The sequence below is a fragment of the Coregonus clupeaformis genome, chromosome 8 (assembly GCF_020615455.1).
Source record: "Coregonus clupeaformis isolate EN_2021a chromosome 8, ASM2061545v1, whole genome shotgun sequence".
In the NCBI taxonomy this organism is placed as follows: Eukaryota; Metazoa; Chordata; class Actinopteri; order Salmoniformes; family Salmonidae; genus Coregonus; species Coregonus clupeaformis.
Window position 1 is genome coordinate 23,247,184 of NC_059199.1, and position 18,052 is coordinate 23,265,235.

Genomic DNA, 18,052 nt, shown 5'->3' on the forward strand with positions numbered 1-18,052 from the left:
CCAGTAGCTACCCGCTAGCTAGCTAGCTTTGTTGGTCCAGGTAGTGGGTTAGCTAGCCCTCGTGCTTCGCGGGGTCCGCCCGAATACAATACTTACCTACAATAATTACCTACAATAACCTACAATAACTACCTAAGTAAACTACCTATAATACCTAACTACAATACCTACCTACAATCTAAATACATGGTTTAAGCTTTACTCAACACCATATAAGAAGCCAAGCTTACCTCCTGCTAGAGAAAACACAACCTCTCCCGACCACACAACCTCTCCCGAACCTAGAATCTAGAATCTTCTAATCCGTAGTCAGACGCTATATACTGGATTACTGTTGCTATGTGATGCACATGCTACTTCACAATATCATATTGGAACTATACTGTAAAAAGAAATAACCCAAATATATTTTTAGAGGGTTATGGTTCTTGATGTTGTTGTGAACCATCACAAGTATATCTTTGTGAGTGAAGCAGGCTTCAAACTGGCCAAAACTCGGCGCCATGGGCGGCGCCTCATCGGCCAACAGGCGACCGTCCAAGTGCCTGGACAACGTGGGGGAAACATCTCCATGTGCGCTGTTATCTCTGAAGATGGTGTGGTAGGATTGAGGCCATTACTTGGAGACTACAATGCTGCACACCTCATTGTGTTTCTCAGTGAAATTGAGCAGGCCTGTCAAGGTGAAGTTGTCTGCTATGTCATTGTGTAGGACAATGTCAGGTTCCACCATGCAGAGTTGGTTCAAGCATGGTTTCGGGCCCATCCCCGATTCATGACCCTATACCTGCCCCCATACTCGCCTTTCCTCAATCCTATTGAATAATTTCTTTTACGCATGTAGGTGGAAGGTGTACGATCACCATCCCCATGAGCGTGCCACCCTCCTTCTGGCCAAGGATGAGTCATGTGACGACATCAATGCAGACCAATGTCAAGCTTGGATTTGTCTTGCCAAGATGTTTTTCCCACGGTGCATGAACAATAAGGACATTCACTGTGATGTGGATGAGAATTTATGGCCAAATGCTCAAGACAGGCTTGATGCAAATTAATGCGTGCTAAACGTTATGTTTTATTTTCATTCCTTTAATTTGTTTCATTTAATTTCTTACATTTGATTACAGACAGTACACAGATGTTACAATTATATCTGAAAAATAAGAAGTTTTTTTTGCATGAATGATTAATTGATCACACCTTCGATTACACATAGATAATATGAAAATTATAGATTCTCTGTCAATTTTGTTGGGTAATGTAAGTGTATTGCCTAATGTGAAAACTGTGTAATCTACTGTAATTTACAGTACTGTAGCATATTACTTTCATCACTTCTAAGGGCGATTTGAAACACGTATCTTGCATTGTTTGCTATTGGATTAACTGGTAGTTAAAATGACTAAATTGAAAAGATATCATTATGTTGTGTTTTGGTGATTAAACCAATGTTTTCATTACATTTCAATATAAACATATTTTGAATCAAGGGTTGTGTGGTGAGAGATGTTTACAATACAAATGAATGCACAATGACAGGTTTTGAATGAAAGACTGGCTGCGTTACAAGTGTGACTAGTTTGGAGTTTTGTATTAAGAGTTGTGAAAATGTACCACATACTTGTGAAAATAGTACCAAAGTGATAAAGCAAAACTGTAACTGGACTGGTTTGCTTCCTTATCTACTGTGTGAATTGAGTCTGATCACTGAGCACGGTCTGTTTGATGATAAATATCAAGAAATGTGGACATATTTGCTTCTTTGGGCTTATCTACAAATGTGTGTTTGCTGAGCAATCATTTGTAGTTCAGAGACTAGCTGACCTTGTTTAACTGGATGTAGGCCGTTCCTCTGTGTGATGTGTGTGTGTGTGTGTGTGTGTGTGCGTTTCATCAGTTGACCGATTTATCTGATACCACAATATCACAGATGCTGTCAGTATTTGCACAGGTCTATGATCAGCTCAGCCTCCTAAACCCTTACCTTAACCATACACGGACCACCACAAAACTGAACCTAGATCAATGTTTTGGGGCAGTATGAGCAGACTGCTGACAAGTAAAGGGGACTGATCATTTGAGGTGAAGTATTTCTATTTTGGGCCTCGGAACCTCAACCCATCCCTCGCCCCTACTTACTTACAGAGAGTACACACGCATGCACACACACACACACACCACGCTCATACACACACCACATACATTATAATGTGTTTCACAGTATGCCTTCAACTCCCTATAGAAGACAGATTTATCTGTCCTGTGTCTGCGTGTGCAAGGCACCACACCGTATATGTTTGTGTTTTTATGGACAAGTAATTTGCACATTCTCCCAAGACTTTGACAATGAGAGTGAGAAAATAAGTGCCTGCTGAAAAACATGATTGTGACGAGGTGTGAATGAAGGAGTCAGGCGCAGGAGGTAAAATACCGAAGTCCAGAGTTTATTTGTTTACATAAATCAAACGCCCCAAGCGTCAAACAAAACTATTCCAAGGGAAAACATCCACCTTGGCATAAACACAGTGAATAGTAGCTCAACCGAGCTACACGCTCTCACAACAAATAATCACTCACAAAGACAAGGGGAACAGAGGGAACACTTATACACATGCTAATTAGGGGAATGAGCACCAGGTGTGTGTGATTGACAAGACATGACAAGTGGAGTGATGAGAATGGGATTGGCAGTAGCTAGTACTCCGGTGACGACGAACACCGATGCCTGCCTGAACCAGGAGGGGGGGCAGCCTCGGTGGAAGTTGTGACAGTACCCCCACCCCTGACGCGCGGCTCCAGCAGTGCGCCGACCCCGGCCAGGAGGACGCGGAGCATGGCGAGTCGGAGGGCGACGGTGGAAATCCCTCAACAGGGAGGGATCGAGGATGTCCCGCCTTGGGACCCAGCACCGTTCCTCCGGACCGTACCCCTCCCACTCCACGAGATACTGAAGGCTCCCCACCCGACGCCTCAAATCCAGGATGGAACAGACCGAGTACGCCGGGGCCCCCTCAATGTCCAGAGGAGGTGGAGGAACCTCCCGTACCTCAGACTCCTGGAGCGGACCAGCTACCACCGGCCTGAGGAGAGACACATGAAACGAGGGGGTAATACAGTAATCAGGGGGGAGTAACAACCTGTATGTCACCTCGTTTATTCTACTCAGGACTTTAAACGGCCCCACAAACCGCGGGCTCAGCTTCCGGCAGGGCAGGCGGAGGGGCAGATTCCGGGGGCTCCCTGTGGTGGCGGTCAGCATTGGCCTTCTGACGACACACTGCGCGCTGGAGACGAACGTGGGCAGCGTCCCAAGTCTCTTCCGCGTGCCAAAACCAGTCATCCACCGCAGGAGCCTCGGTCTGGCTCTGGTGCCATGGTGCCAGGACCGGTTGGTAACCCAAAACACATTGGAAGGGTGTTAGGTTAGTGGAGGAGTGGCGGAGAGAGTTCTGAGCATATTCTTCCCATGGCAGGAACACCGACCACTCCCCCGGCCAGTCCTGACAGTAGGTCCTCAGGAACCTACCCACATCTTGATTCACCCTTTCCACCTGCCTATTACTCTCGAGGTGAAATCCAGAGGTCAGGCTGACCAAGACCCCCAGACGTTCCATGAACGCCTTCCAGACTCTAGACATGAACTGGGGACCTCGGTCATACACTATATCCTATGGTACCCCGTAGTGCCGGAAGACGTGAGTAAACAGAGCCTCCGCAGTTGGTAGGGCCGTTGGGAGACCGGGCAGAGGAAGGAGGTGGCAGGACTTTGAAAAGCGGTCCACAGCGACCAGGATAGTGGTGTTACCTTGGGAGGGGGGAAGATCAGTGAGAAAATCAATACTCAGGTGAGACCATGGTCATTGTGGAACTGGTAAAGGTTGTAGCTTACCCGCTGGGAGGTGCCTAGGTGCCTTACTCTGGGCGCACACTGAGCATGAGGAAACATACACCCTCACGTCCTTAGCCAAGGTAGGCCACCAGTACTTCTCGGTCAGGCAGCACATTGTACGAACGATACCTGGATGACCAGAGGAGGGTGACGTGTGTGCCCAGTAGATCAGACGATCACGGATAAGCGCAGGCACGTACTGCAGCCCAGCTGGACACTGCGGTGGAGATGGATCTGTGCGTAATGCCTACACTATATGTGCGTCCATCGCCCATACTACCGGCGCCACAATGCATGAGGCCGGGAGTATGGGGGTGTTGTCTCTGGGCCTCTCCTCTATGTCATACAGCCGAGACAGTGCGTCTGCCTTCACGTTCTTCGTACCCGGAATGTATGAGAGTGTGAAATCAAACCGGGTGAAGAAGAGGGCCCACCTGGCCTGGCAAGGATTCAGCCTTCTCGCTGCCCGAATGTACTCCAGGTTATGGTGGTCTGTCCAGACGAGGAAAGGGTGTTTCGCCCCTTCGAGCCAATGTCTCCACACCGTCAAAGCTCGGACAACAGCCAGCAGCTCCCGATCACCAACGCCGTAGTTCTGCTCCGCCGAGCTGAGCTTCTTCGAAAAGAAGGCACAGGGGCGGAGCTTGGGTGGCGTGCCCGAGCGTTGGCATAAGACAGCTCCTATCCCTACCTCGGACGCATCCACCTCCACTACGAACGGTAGTGATGGATTGGGGTGAGCCAGTACCGGGGCTGAGGTGAACAGACCCGGCAATCTACTGAAGGCCAAATCAGCCTCAGCAGACCAGCGGAGCCGGGACGGCCCACCCTTCAACAAGGAGGTAATGGGAGCTGCGACCTTGCCAAAGCCCTGAATAAACCTTCAATAGTAGTTGGCAAAGCCAAGGAAGCGCTGCACCTCCTTTACCGTGGTTGTAGTCGGCCAATTACACACGGCTGCAATGCGGTCTCCCTCCATCTCCACACCTGTGGTGTTAATGCGATATCCAAGAAAGGAGATTGACTGCTGGAAAAACTCACACTTCTCTGCCTTGGCATAAAGATCATTTTCCAGCAGTCGGACCAGTACCTTGCGAACCAGGGACACATGCTCGGCGTGCGTAGCGGAATACACCAGGATGTCATCGATGTAGACCACCACACCGTGACCAAGCATGTCCCGAAACACCTCGTTCACAAAGGACTGGAAAACGGATGGAGCATTCATCAAACCGTAGGGCATCACCAGGTATTCATAATGCCCTGAGGTTGTGCTGAATGCTGTTTTCCTCTCATCCCCTTCCTGAATACGCACCAGGTTGTAGGCACTCCTGAGGTCTAATTTGGTGAAAAGGCGGGCCCAATGCATTGCCTCAATCACTGAAGGAATGAGGGGAAGAGGATAACTAAATACACCAAAGCTCGGCGGAGCAGAACTACGGCGTTGGTGATCGGGAGCTGCTGGCTGTTGTCCGAGCTTTGACGGTGTGGAGACATTGGCTCGAAGGGGCGAAACACCCTTTCCTCGTCTGGACAGACCACCGTAACCTGCGTAATCATGGTGACTGGTACCGTAACTTCCTTAACCAACCCGAACCCTAATGGTCGACTATCTAGTGCTCTGATGGGGAGTGGAATGGTTAGGGGAACCAATTAAATGCCTTGACGGCATGCAAATGCCCTGTCCATAAAATTCCCAGCTGCGCCTGAATCGACTAGCGCCTTACAATGGGAACCTACCAAGTGATCAGGAAAGGAGATAGATAAAGTACAGTGCGCCGCAAAGGACTCTGAACACGTTTGGGTGTTCGTTACCTGGGGTGATGCGTGAGTACCCTGTCCGAAGTGGGAACGGGGAGATCCCTACCAGGACGTCCTCTGGCTGCTAGCAGGTTGTCCTGCCGGATGGCCATGTCCACCAGTTGGGAGAACGATAGCATGGCATCCCGGCAGGCTAACTCCCGTTGGACGTCCTCCCTTAGGTGGCAATGGAAATAGTCGATTAGGTCCCGCTCGTTCCACCCGGAACCCCGCTGCCAGTGTCCGGAACACCAGCGCGTAGTCCTGAGCGGTCCTCGTCCCCTGCCTCAGATGAACCAGTCGTTCACCCGCCTCTCGACCCTCAGGCAGGTGATTAAAAACGTCACGAAAGAGGCGAGAAAACTCCCCGTAGTCCTCCAACGCGGTACTTCCCTCGTTCCACACCGCGTTGGCCCACTCCAGGGCTCTCCCACAAAGGCAGGAAACGAGGACTGATACCTTCTCCCACTCCCGGGGCTACGGCTTGATGCTGGAGAAATACAACTCCAGTTGGAGTAGGAATCCCTTACATCGCGCTGCCGTCCCATCAAACGCCAGTGGCCTGGATATCTGGATCCCTCCAGGGGCTGGGGTGTAGGTGGCTGGATCCGGTTGACCAGCTGGTCTCAATAGATCGGATCCTCTCCTCTCCAGGCGTTCTACCAGCTGAAGAACCCGATCCATCGCTTCCCCCAAGCTGGCCAACATCGAAGAATGCTCCTGGACCCTTGCCACAACTCCAGGCATGCGGTCTTCTCCTGCTGACTCCATATCAGATCGGGTGAGTGATTCTGTGACGAGGTGTGAATGAAGAAGTCAGGCGCAGGAGGTAAAATACAGAAGTCCAGAGTTTATTTGTTTACATAAATCAAACGCCCCAAGCGCATTTAATTGGTTCCCCTAACCATTCCACTCCCCATCAGAGCACTAGATAGTCGACCATTAGGGTTCGGGTTGGTTAAGGAAGTTACGGTACCAGTCACCATGATTACGCAGGAGACGCATGTTGAGCAGATCACCTTTATGATTATTGAGTCTCCTGCTTACCCTGTAGTCTTGGGTATCCCGTGGTTAGCCCTTCACAACCCCAATTTCTCATAGCCGCAGAGGGTTCTTACGGGGCTATGACAATCAAACTTATACACATACTAATTAGGGGAATGAGCAAGTGGAGTGATGAGAATGGGATCGGCAGTAGCTGGTACTCCGGTGACGACGAACGCCGAAGCCTGCCCGAACCAGGAGGGGGGGCAGCCTCAGCGGAAGTCGTGACAATGATAGATAGCCAACCGCCAGTCTCTTTAATTGATAGCGATTAGAAACCATGATTTTTGTAATTTTGGTCAAATTAGTGGCGAGACACTGACCTGCTTCTAAATCAATCTGTTTATTTAAAGGGGCAATCTGGGATTGCTACATCCATTTTTAGACTTTTGAATGAATTATATATAGCCATTGTTGTTTTTTCAATCCCAGATTGCCCCTTTAAATTGTCTTCCAGAGAACTCAGCAACACTCTATTCTACAATAGCTATGTGTAGTATGACTGTGTTGTCAGGGGATAACTGCATTCCAAATGGCACCCTATTCCCTTTATAGCGCACAACTTTTGACCAGAGTCTTATGGGGCCTGGTCAAAAGAAGTGCACTATATTGGGAATAGGGTGGCATTTGGGATGCCATGACAGATTTGGTTGTGAGTGCCAAAATGAGTTAGGGAATAGGGATGGTCTGTCGGTTGCCACCACAAACAAATAGAAAGAGTCAATGGATGTGTCTCAAATGGGACCCTATTCCCTTTAGAGTGCACAACTTTTGACCAGGGGACATACATGTAGGCCACTGGTCAGGGCCCATAGGGCTCTGGTCAAAAGTAGTGCACTATATAGGGAGAAGAGTGCCATTTAGGACGCAAGCAATGTGTTTTAAGCACTCATACGAGGACCTTGTTTGGTTTTGACAAAAGTCCTATCAGGGCAGCAGGTAGCGTGGCGGTCAGTGCGTCGACAAGGTGAAAAATCTGTCGATGTACCCTTGAGCAAGGCTCTTAAGCCTAATTTGCTCCAGGGCCGCTGAACTACTGTGTCTGACCCTGTAAAACAACACATTTCACTGCACCTATCTTGTGTATGTGACAATAAAAAATATTTTATCTGATATATCTGTCAGCTATGGAAACTCAGATGTACAGGCTTCAGTGATTGTCTATCCACATATAGGCATATTAAAGGCTTCACTGGACATCCGAAGCATTAACATAATAGCCAAAATGGTTGAGGGAGAGAGAGATATTACACTTGCCACCCAAGAAGGATGACTGAATGTTTATTTGCAATTTCTGTAAATTAAATGATACTTAAAATTCAATTCACACATATTGCATGCAATTGTTTTTAGCATTTTATTACACATTCTGCAGAAAGAAGCCTTTTGAAATATCAGTGATGTCATTTGCTATTTTGCAGCTGAGGCCAATGTCATATTTTCTTTCCTTAGAGAGTGTTTTGTAATCACCAACTCAAACTGACCCTATCCTCTCCCCCGCCCTCTCTCTCTCTCACTCTCTCTCTCTCTCTCTCTCTCTTGCTCTCTTTCCATCTCAAAGTAAAACAAACAGAGAGAGGAAGAAGAAAAGAAAGAGGGAGGGGCACTTGTTTACCCGTTCATCCTCTCCAAAATGTTTTCCTTGAGGGGAAGAATAGACGCTAAATAGATCCTTCTTTGACATAGAAACTTCCTCAGAAGTCCTAGTACTGAAACATCACTACAACCATTCATACAAAACAAACTTAGTTTTAATGGGTTTTCTTGAGCCTGTAGGCTATTCTGAATGCAATCTGCAGTTCAAACAATAACAAAGAGGGCACCCCACCACTGTTTAGGTAAAAGGCTGAGGTATGGGGCAGGAGAAATGTAACCACTCTAGAATTCATAGACAGAGCTATGGATGCAAGGACTGACCATCCATGATATCAAAATGATAGTTTTAACCATGTTTTGAGGCTATACAGTGTTTGTTTACAATTGTGTTGTTTACCAACAATAAGTAAAACAAGCTTATATTTTGAGTTTGGATGGGGTACGACAGTTGAACTAAGCTCATGAGGCATGTATAAGTTATATTCTTCAATAACCAATGGGTATGTATGTATCATTAATTTATATATATATATATATATTATATATTAATTTAAAAGTCCAAAAAATGGATGGACAAAGCGCAGATTGCCCCTTTAAACTCAAAGTCTTGGAAGTGTGGCCTTGCTCATCAAAATCATTACAATAAACCCACATTACAATAAAACAATATCCTCTAAAATAATACTCTCTGATCTACAATCTTTGAGGTCCAGATTGTCATTGCCATTATTATTATTATTATTATTGTTCAATCATCAGCTTCCCTAAGAAGAGAGCCAGACTGTTGTGGACAGCATCAGACAAGACTCAGGGGACACTGGGCGATGATGTCTCAATATGGTCTTACTAGGAGATAGCCAGTCTTTGGGAACCACCCATCACTGACAGTAAGTGGCTCACTATCTGTCCCAAATGGCACCCTATTCCCTATATAGTGCACTACTTTTGACCAGGGCCAATAGGGAAAACCCATAGGGCTCTGGTCAGAAGTAGTACACTATATAGGGAATAGGGTGCAATTTGGGATGCATGCTCAATCTTGTCTGCTTCCAAAATAGCTCCCTGTTCTCTATGTAGGGAACAACCTTTGACCAGGGCTCGTTTGACCAGTATTGCACTATAGGGAAAAAGGTGCCAATTGGGATGCAGCCTGGATGTATTTCGAAGGTGGTCTCCCCATGCTTGAACTTGTAGCATTCTAAAAGGACTGTTATGGTATTCCAAACCTGGCCCCACATCTAAGAGTTCATGATTCGATACCACACGTGGACATTCAACACCCTAATTCGCTACAATGATAATGTAATGGGTGTGGGGCTAAGCTGGGCTGAGCTCTGCATGGGGCCATGAGAGAAGTCAGTCTCTTTGAGTCCCAAATGGCACCCTATTCCCTACATACACAAATAAAATAAAACAAAATGTTATTTGTCACATGCGCCGAATACAACGGGTGTAGACTTTACCGTGAAATGCTTGCTTACGAGGCCTTCCCAACGGTGCAGATAAAGAATAAAAATAGTAACTGCTGTCAAAAAAAATTTGCTGTCAAAATGGTTCTACATGAAACAAAAAAGGGGTTTTACCTGGAACCAAAAAGGGGTTTTACCTGGAACCAAAAAGGGTTATCCTATGGGGACAGTCGAAGAACCCTTTTAGAACCCTTTTTTCTAAGAGTGTAGTGCACTACTTTTGACCTTAGTCCTATGGGCCCTGGTCAAAAGTTCTGCACTATATATGTAGGGAATAGGGTGCCATTTGGGATGCACAACCTTGGCAGTGAGTCACCCTACTAACATCTGGAGACCTGTTAGTATTGGCAGACTACTGCTGTTACTAATGTCAGGGGAAGGAGAGAGAGAGAGAGAGAGAGAGAGAGAGAGAGAGAGAGAGAGAGAGAGAGAGAGAGAGAGAGAGAGAGAGAGAGAGAGAGAGAGAGAGAGAGAGAGAGAGAGAGAGAGAGAGAGAGAGAGAGAGAGAGAGAGAGAGAGAGAGAGAGAGAGAGAGAGAGAGAGAGAGAGAGAGAGAGAGAGAGAGAGAGAGAGAGAGAGAGAGAGAGAGAGAGTGAGAGAGAGAGAGACAGAAAGAGAGAGAAAGCGAGAGAGTGAGAGTGAGAGACAGAAAGAGAGAGAAAGAGAGAGAGAGAGAGAGAGAGAGAGAGAGCGAGCAAGAGAGCGAGAGAGAGAGAGAGAGAGAGAGAGAGAGAGAGAGAGAGAGAGAGAGAGAGAGCATGTCACCTCTGTCATCCTTAATAAGGACATGGATACAACCTCTCGAATGTTAGGAGAGAGTGAGTGAGGGGTGGGACAAAGAAAGAGAGAGGGGAATAAGGGAACAGATGAGACAGATCAAGCCCAAAACAATGACGTTTACTCACTTAAATCTTGCTGTTTGTTCCCAACACAAAATAGTACAAGCTAGCTTATCACACTGAATTAGTTGAGTAAGTCTGGGTGAATGAGGAAAGCGCCTGCAGAATCGGAATCTGTTTTCAATCATTCCATTATAGAGTTCCAGAATGAAACTCTATGCTCCACATGGGAACTCCATGGTAGAACTGTTACCCAATGAGAATGAACCACTGAAGTTGCTATCTTGTGCTGCCCTCTAGCCTCAAGAAGAATAACTTACAATCTGGATGCTGTATGTAGAAGTTTCCCATAGATAGGAGCAGGTCTAGGATCAGCTTACTCCCAAATCTTAAGGTTTAAATTACAAGGTAAAACACAACACTGACCTTAGATCAGTGTTTAAGGGCATCCTAGTGTCTTACAATGTTTTGTAGCCTATTTTTGCTATAGGGACTGATACACACACACCAATCCATTATGGCTAGAAGATACACTACATGACCAAACGTTTGTGGACACCTGCTCGTTCCAAAATCTCATTCCAAAACCATAGGCATTAATATGGAGTTGGTCCCTCCTTTGCTGCTGCTTTAACAGCCTCCACTCTTCTGGGAACGCTTTCCATTAGATGTTGGAACATTGATGCGGGGACTTTCTTCCATTCAGCCACAAGAGCATTAGTGAGGTCGGGCACAGATGTTGGGCGATTAGGCCTGGCTCACCGTCGGCATTCCAATTCTTCACAAAGGTTTTCAATGGGGTTGAGGTCAGAGCTCTGCGCAGGCCAGTAAAGTTCTTCCACACCGATCTTGACAAACCATTTCTGTATGGACCTCACTTTGTGCATGGGGGCATTGCCATGCTGGAACAGGAAAGGGCCTTCCCGAAACTGTTGCCACAGAGTTGGAAGCAAAGAATCGTCTAGAATGTCATTGTATGCTGTAGCGTTAAGATTTCCCTTCACTGGAACTCAGAGCCTTGCCAGAACCATGAAAAACAGCCCCCGACCATTATTCCTCTTCCACCAAACTTTACAGTTGGCACTATGCATTCAGGCAGGTAGCGTTCTCCTGGCATCCGCCAAACCCAGATTAGTCTGTCGGACTGCCAGATGGTGATGCGTGATTCATCACTCCAGAGAACGCATTTCCACTGCTCCAGAGTCCAATGGCGGCGAGCTTTACACCACTCGAGCCTACGCTTGGCACTGCGCACAGTGATCTTAGGCTTGTGTGCGGCTGCTCAGCCATTGGACTTTCATGAAGCTCTCGACGAACAGTTATTGTGCTGATGTTGCTTCCAGAGGCAGTTTGGAACTCGGTAGTGAGTGTTGCAACCGAGGACAGACGTTATTTACGCGTTACGCACTTCAGCACTCGGCGGTCCCGTTCTGTGAGCTTGTGTGGCCTACCACTTCGCAGCTGAGATGTTGTTGCTCCTAGATGTTTCCACTTCACAATAACAGGGTCAGCTCTAGCTGGACAGAAATGTTACGAACTGACTTGTTGGAAAGGTGGCATCCTATGACAGTGCTACGTTGAAAGTCACTGAGCTCTTCAGTAAGGCCATTCTACTGCAAATGTTTGTCTATGGAGATTGCATGGCTGTCAGCAACGGGTGTGGCTGAAACAGCTGAATCCACAAATTTGAAGGGGTGTCCACATACTTTTATATATATAGTGTATTTAATACTCCCCTTGGCTCCCTAGTCTCCAGACCAGACCACAGGCCTACCTAGAAGCAGATTAATTCCTATTTTCCATCTGTTTCAAAGACAGAGTTCCAGAGTTGTAAAATACAGAGTAAATATGAATGTCTTGATGGACAGGCTGGACATGGAAATCAAGATGGAATGTCAGGTTAGAGCCTGCATTGCATGTGCTTGGTGCTGTGCTCTGTCCCAGAAAGTCCAGTTGTAGAACAATATGGTTATTATGTTGAGATTGAGATAAATGATTTATCCCACTATTGTAGTCTACAAAGTAACTTCGGCCCCACGCTACTTGGGCAGAAGTGTCTGGCCTGCCTACAAAGAGCAAAATAAGGTTGTAGATAAAGGTTATAGGTAGGCCTAATATAACAACATTTCCTGTTTTTATCATTTTTGGGTTGATGACAAAAAACACAAACCGACAGACATCACACAAATATACATTTATCGCCCCACCCCCCTTCCCACCCACAGGACCGCCTTATTTTAGTAATATTCCAGTGTAGCTCAGTTGGTAGAGCATGGCACTTGCATTGGTTGGGGGTTCGATTCCCACGGGGACCAGTATGAAGAAAGTATCAAAATGGTGCAGTCGCTCTGGTTAAGAGCGTCTGCTAAATGACTAAAAAGAAAATATATCAAAGAAGTGATTTTAAACTGTTAATATTGTCCGATTTTGCACCATGCAGTCAAGGGAGATTGATAGTTCAATTTGTGCTATGACCATGAATGAGGAAATCCATTGCTGATATGGCAGAGTGTGTGGGGCTGGCCATCTTAAGGCAACCACATTCTCTTGGCTGCTGCATGTTAGGTTCAGTGTAAAGTCATCATTAAGCAGTAGCACATTGGAAAGACATGGGATGGATTTCGATAAAAAGGAGAAAACCTCTGGGCACTCCCAGTTGATATGAGTGAATATACCAGGAGTACCCTGGGGGCAGAGCATACAGACAGGGGTTGGATTTCTGTTCATCTGAAAACGTTTTTTTGGGGGAGTTGTATGTAGGCTAAATTGTAGCTGGTGATTTGGTGATTTGGGTTTCTTGATGAGAATGTAATATTGTAATATTGGACCAGACAGTACTCCAGTTAATTACTGCTGGTATATCTTTGTTCCAATTTGAATAGATTGGTAATTGATGATATGTTGCTTCAAGTAGGAATATCTATAATTTGGAGACTATGCCCTTACCCTTGCTGTCAATATTTTGTTAATTGGATGATATACTGTATCTGAACCCCAGGGTACTATACACGTAGAGCAGAGATCATTTCTGAGATCCTTTTCGAATTTATCATAAAAACTGATTCAATCATTGAAACTTTATCAATATGAGAGCTTATCATGTCTGAATATTGGGCGGCAGGTGGCTTAGTGGGTAAGAGCGTTGTGCCAGTAACCGAAAGGTCGCTGGTTCTAATCCCCGAGCCGACTAGGTGAAAAATCTGTCGATGTGCCCTTGAGCAAGGCACTTAACCCTATTTGCTCCTGTAAGTCGCTCTGGATAAGAGCGTCTGCTAAATGACCAATTATTTATTTATTATTATTATTATAATATTTGCAATGGCACCCGGTTCACATATTGACAACACAACTGACAGTCATAGTGCGCAATGGATCTAAATCATAGGAATTCTCACGGGGCCGAAGGAAAGTGTTATAGGCTTACTGTAGGCTACAGTAGCTGCAGAATATTGGATTTGATAAGGGTCACTTGTTCTAGGTCAGTAATGCCGGCACACACACTCACGGATGAGATGATACCGGTGACTAGCACGCGCTCTGCCGCCGCTCAGCTGTTTAAAACGTTGCATTTCTATAGGCCTAGAATGTCTATGAGCTAGTAAGACTTCGCAATTTGAAATGTTGCTGTTGTTTTTGTCTTTTTGGAGATGTAATTTGGATAAGGAATGACGGTGGTAAAACCTTCGTTTTCTACACTTTTGGGTTGGAATAAAAGTAGCCCTCCTCATCCTTCTTTAGCATGGTAAGTGATATATATTTTTATTCCTAAATAAAAGCGGGAAATGTTTTAATGTCTTAATTTCTGTTCAATAAGAAATAGATATAGCCTATATCATATGCCTACATATGGAGTAACCCACAAATGATCAGACACATAGGCAGGCTACTTGTGTTTGATAGGCCTACCACATAATCAAATATTATGTGCTTTCTAATTGATGAATTTAGGCTAAGCATTGAATAAATGGTTATCTATAAAAGGTCATAGGCTACTATAGTCCACATGAGGTTCATATTATATAGGGCCATAGGCCTATTATCTGCAAGATAGGGATTAGGCTATGATAACCTGTCCACCTTTTCTGTTGTATTTTTGACTTTGTTTTGTTTTACCCCATATGTAACTCTGTGTTGTTGTTTTTTATCGCACTGCTTTGCTTTATCTTGGCCAGGTCGCAGTTGTAAATGAGAACTTGTTCTCAACTGGTTTACCTGGTTAAATAAAGGTGAAATAAAATAAAATAAAATAAAATAAATAAAATAAATAAAACCTGTCCACCTCGGTCATATTCAATCAGATAATCCTCTTCAAACTGAGCCATTTACAGCCTGTACATTTCCTGACATCAGTGTAAAATCATTCTTGCTGATTCATTCAAATATAGCCAATCCAATGCCAACACTGTTAGAATGTCTTATCACAAAAAAGACTGGTTTGAAAATCAAAGTGTGTGATTTAGGCCTGGGTAGCTCCCTTTGTAACAGATACATAATTATGTGCATAACCCTTATATACAAATATTGATTGGTTGATTGATTTATAATGCATTTGTATTAAGATTCTCTTCTTGTCTTTCTGTGTCCATGTTGACAGGGAGTTGGGGTCTACATGTTAAGAACATCGTCTTTGGCCCTGCTGTGACAGTCTGCTTATAGCAGCTTATAGCGTGTGCTAGCCTCCTTGAGATGAGACCACCGCTCTGTGCCTTCCACAGCAAACCTCCCACATGGGCAGATATGGACACACATCTCCTGACCACCCCAAGGCACATCCCTTCCCCCTTCCTCTCTCTCCTCTCTTTCCTTCCCTCCATCTCTCCCGCCGTCTCCATCAGTATGATGTCCTCTGGATATGCTTCCTAGCCCTCCAGTGCCTTGCACCCCTTGGTCCCCTTGGTCCCCTTGGTCCCCTTGGCCCCTCCTCTGCTCACGCCGGCCGCTTCTGTGTCGGGGTGGTGGGGCCATGGTCATGTGACCCTCTCTTCGCCAGGGCGCTGCCGAGCGTGGCGGCTCGGCTGGCGGTCGACCGTATCAACAGAGACCCCGCCCTCTCACTGGCGGCCACTTTTGATTATGTCATCCTGGAGGAGAAGTGTGAGACATCCAGGGCTCTGGATGAGTTCATGGGCTTCTATACCCGTGCTACAGGCTTCATAGGACCAGCCAACCCTGGGTACTGTGACGCTGCATCGCTACTGGGCAAGGGCTGGAACAAGGTTGGTGAGGGGTGGTGGTAGTAAATGTGAATGTAATGGATGGATTCTATTAATTTAATATATTCTATTCCATTCCATTCCATTTTATTCCATTCTATTCCATTCCGATTCATTCTATTCTATTCAATCCTCTCCTCAGGCAGTGTTCTCGTGGGGGTGGCTATGGCTATGAGCTAGATGATGCCCGGAACCACCCTACCTTTGCCCACTCCATGCCCCGGCCCACCTGGGTGCTGCTCAGCCTCATGCAGTACTTTCACTGGGCACACGTTGGCATCATCGCCTCCACTGAGGACAGCTGGGTGGAGACCGCCAGCAAGGTACTATCAACACAACACTACACTACACACGTTGAGATCATCGCCTCTGCAGAGGACAGTTGGATGGAGACCACCAGCAAGGTTAGCAGAGAACATGCCGGTTGACTGAAGAGGAAACAGAAGGTTTTATTATTATGATGATGATGATGATTATTTATTTAGGTATTTATTTTCTTTCTTTCTTTTTAAACAGAATGTTACTGCGTTGGGCACTAAGAAAATATATGTCATGTTTTTTGTGACCTCTGACCTCTCTGAAGGTGGCCAACTCTCTGAGGAGTCATGGGATGCCGGTGAGGCTGGTGGTTACCATCGGTAACGATGCCACTAGGGTCAGAAAGACCCTGGCCAAGCTCAAGAAGGTGGAGGACCTACGCTGTGAGTATTGATATCATACACATGGAGAAATACTACTTTGACTATACATCTTTTGAGGGGAGGAAGCCACTTTATCCTATTGAGAAATACTCTCAGTTTGAATTCTTCACAAAGTGTGACTAGATGTTGTTGTAATATGGTGGAGCTCTTGCGTTCAGTCAAGTCAGATCAGTGATCACTTCAAAGAAGGGCTCAAGGAAAGATGAATTTACTGTACATGCAAACTACCGGTAAGCTTTTCCTCTTTTCCTTTCGTTACTCCCCGCTAGTGGTGATCATGTGTATGCACTCCGTCCTGATCGGAGGGGGGGCCCAGAAGCTCCTACTAGAAACAGCCCAGGACATGAAGCTGACAGAGGGGTCCTTTGTGGTCCTACCCTACGACACCCTACTCTACAGCCTACCCTACCACAACATCACCTACCCTGCCCTAAGGAACAACAACAAGTTACTGAAGGCCTACGATGCAGTGTTGACCATCACTATAGACTCACCCAAGATGTCTTTCTACCAGGCCTACCAGGAGGCTATAGACAGGGGAGAGATAGCTGGGGATGTCAAGCCACAACAGGTACAAAAATAAAGAAATTAAGTCAGCTCATGCTTTTTGCTAAACCACAACAGGTAAACACATAATTCTGGTGTGTGTGTTTGTGTGTGTGTATGTGTGTGTGGTGTGTATGTTTTTATCTGGGGGAGGTGTGGGTGTATGCTTCTGACTCTGTGTACTTGTGAACAGTATCACTGACCATGTGTGTTCTTGTGTTTATGCAAATTCTATTCTATTCCATTATATCCCATTGCAGGTGTTGTCATCCCTAACCTACATGTCTCTCTCCTCTCCATGTGTCTCCTCTGTTTGGGACCATCTACAGCTCGGTCCTGTTGATGGCCCATGCTGTCTACAGGGTCCGGGCCTCAGGGGAGTGGCTGTCTGGGGAACCTGGCCCGACACACCCACCATCTGGTCTTCCAGGTACATGGATAATGAGGATTTAGGTTAGCATCATATTCACTATGAAGTGTACTACAAAAGGGTTCTTCGATTATCCCCATAGGAGAACCCTTTTTGGTTCCATGTAGAACCCTTTTGGGTTCCATGTAGAACCCTTTTGGGTTCCATGTATAACCCTCTGTGAATGGAACCTAAAAGGGTTCTACCTGGAACCAAAAAGGGTTCTCCAAAGGGTTCTGAATGTGGACAGCCGAAAAACCCTTTTAGGTTCTAGATAGCACCTTTTTTTCTAAGAGTGTACCCGTAGGGCACTGGTGAAAAGTAGTGCACTATATAGGGAAATAGTGTGCCATTTGGGACTCAGCCTTAATGTATTATAACCGATCTGGATTATATAGTGACACACACACACACTCCTTTCCAGGGCTTCAGCCACCCCATGAGGACCAACAGGTCTGGTGCTAGCCTGGCTGACTATCTGGTACTGGACACAGATGGGAAGACCTGGGACCTCAGGTCCACACACAGGTTGGAATGGAGGAGTGG

General features: G+C 46.1%; 1 pseudogene; it reads left to right on the forward strand.

Annotated features, from left to right (window-relative positions):
• The first annotated feature begins 503 nt into the window (after positions 1–503).
• The window catches only part of LOC121572455, a 32,084-nt pseudogene continuing 14,535 nt past the window's right edge, over positions 504–18,052 (forward strand).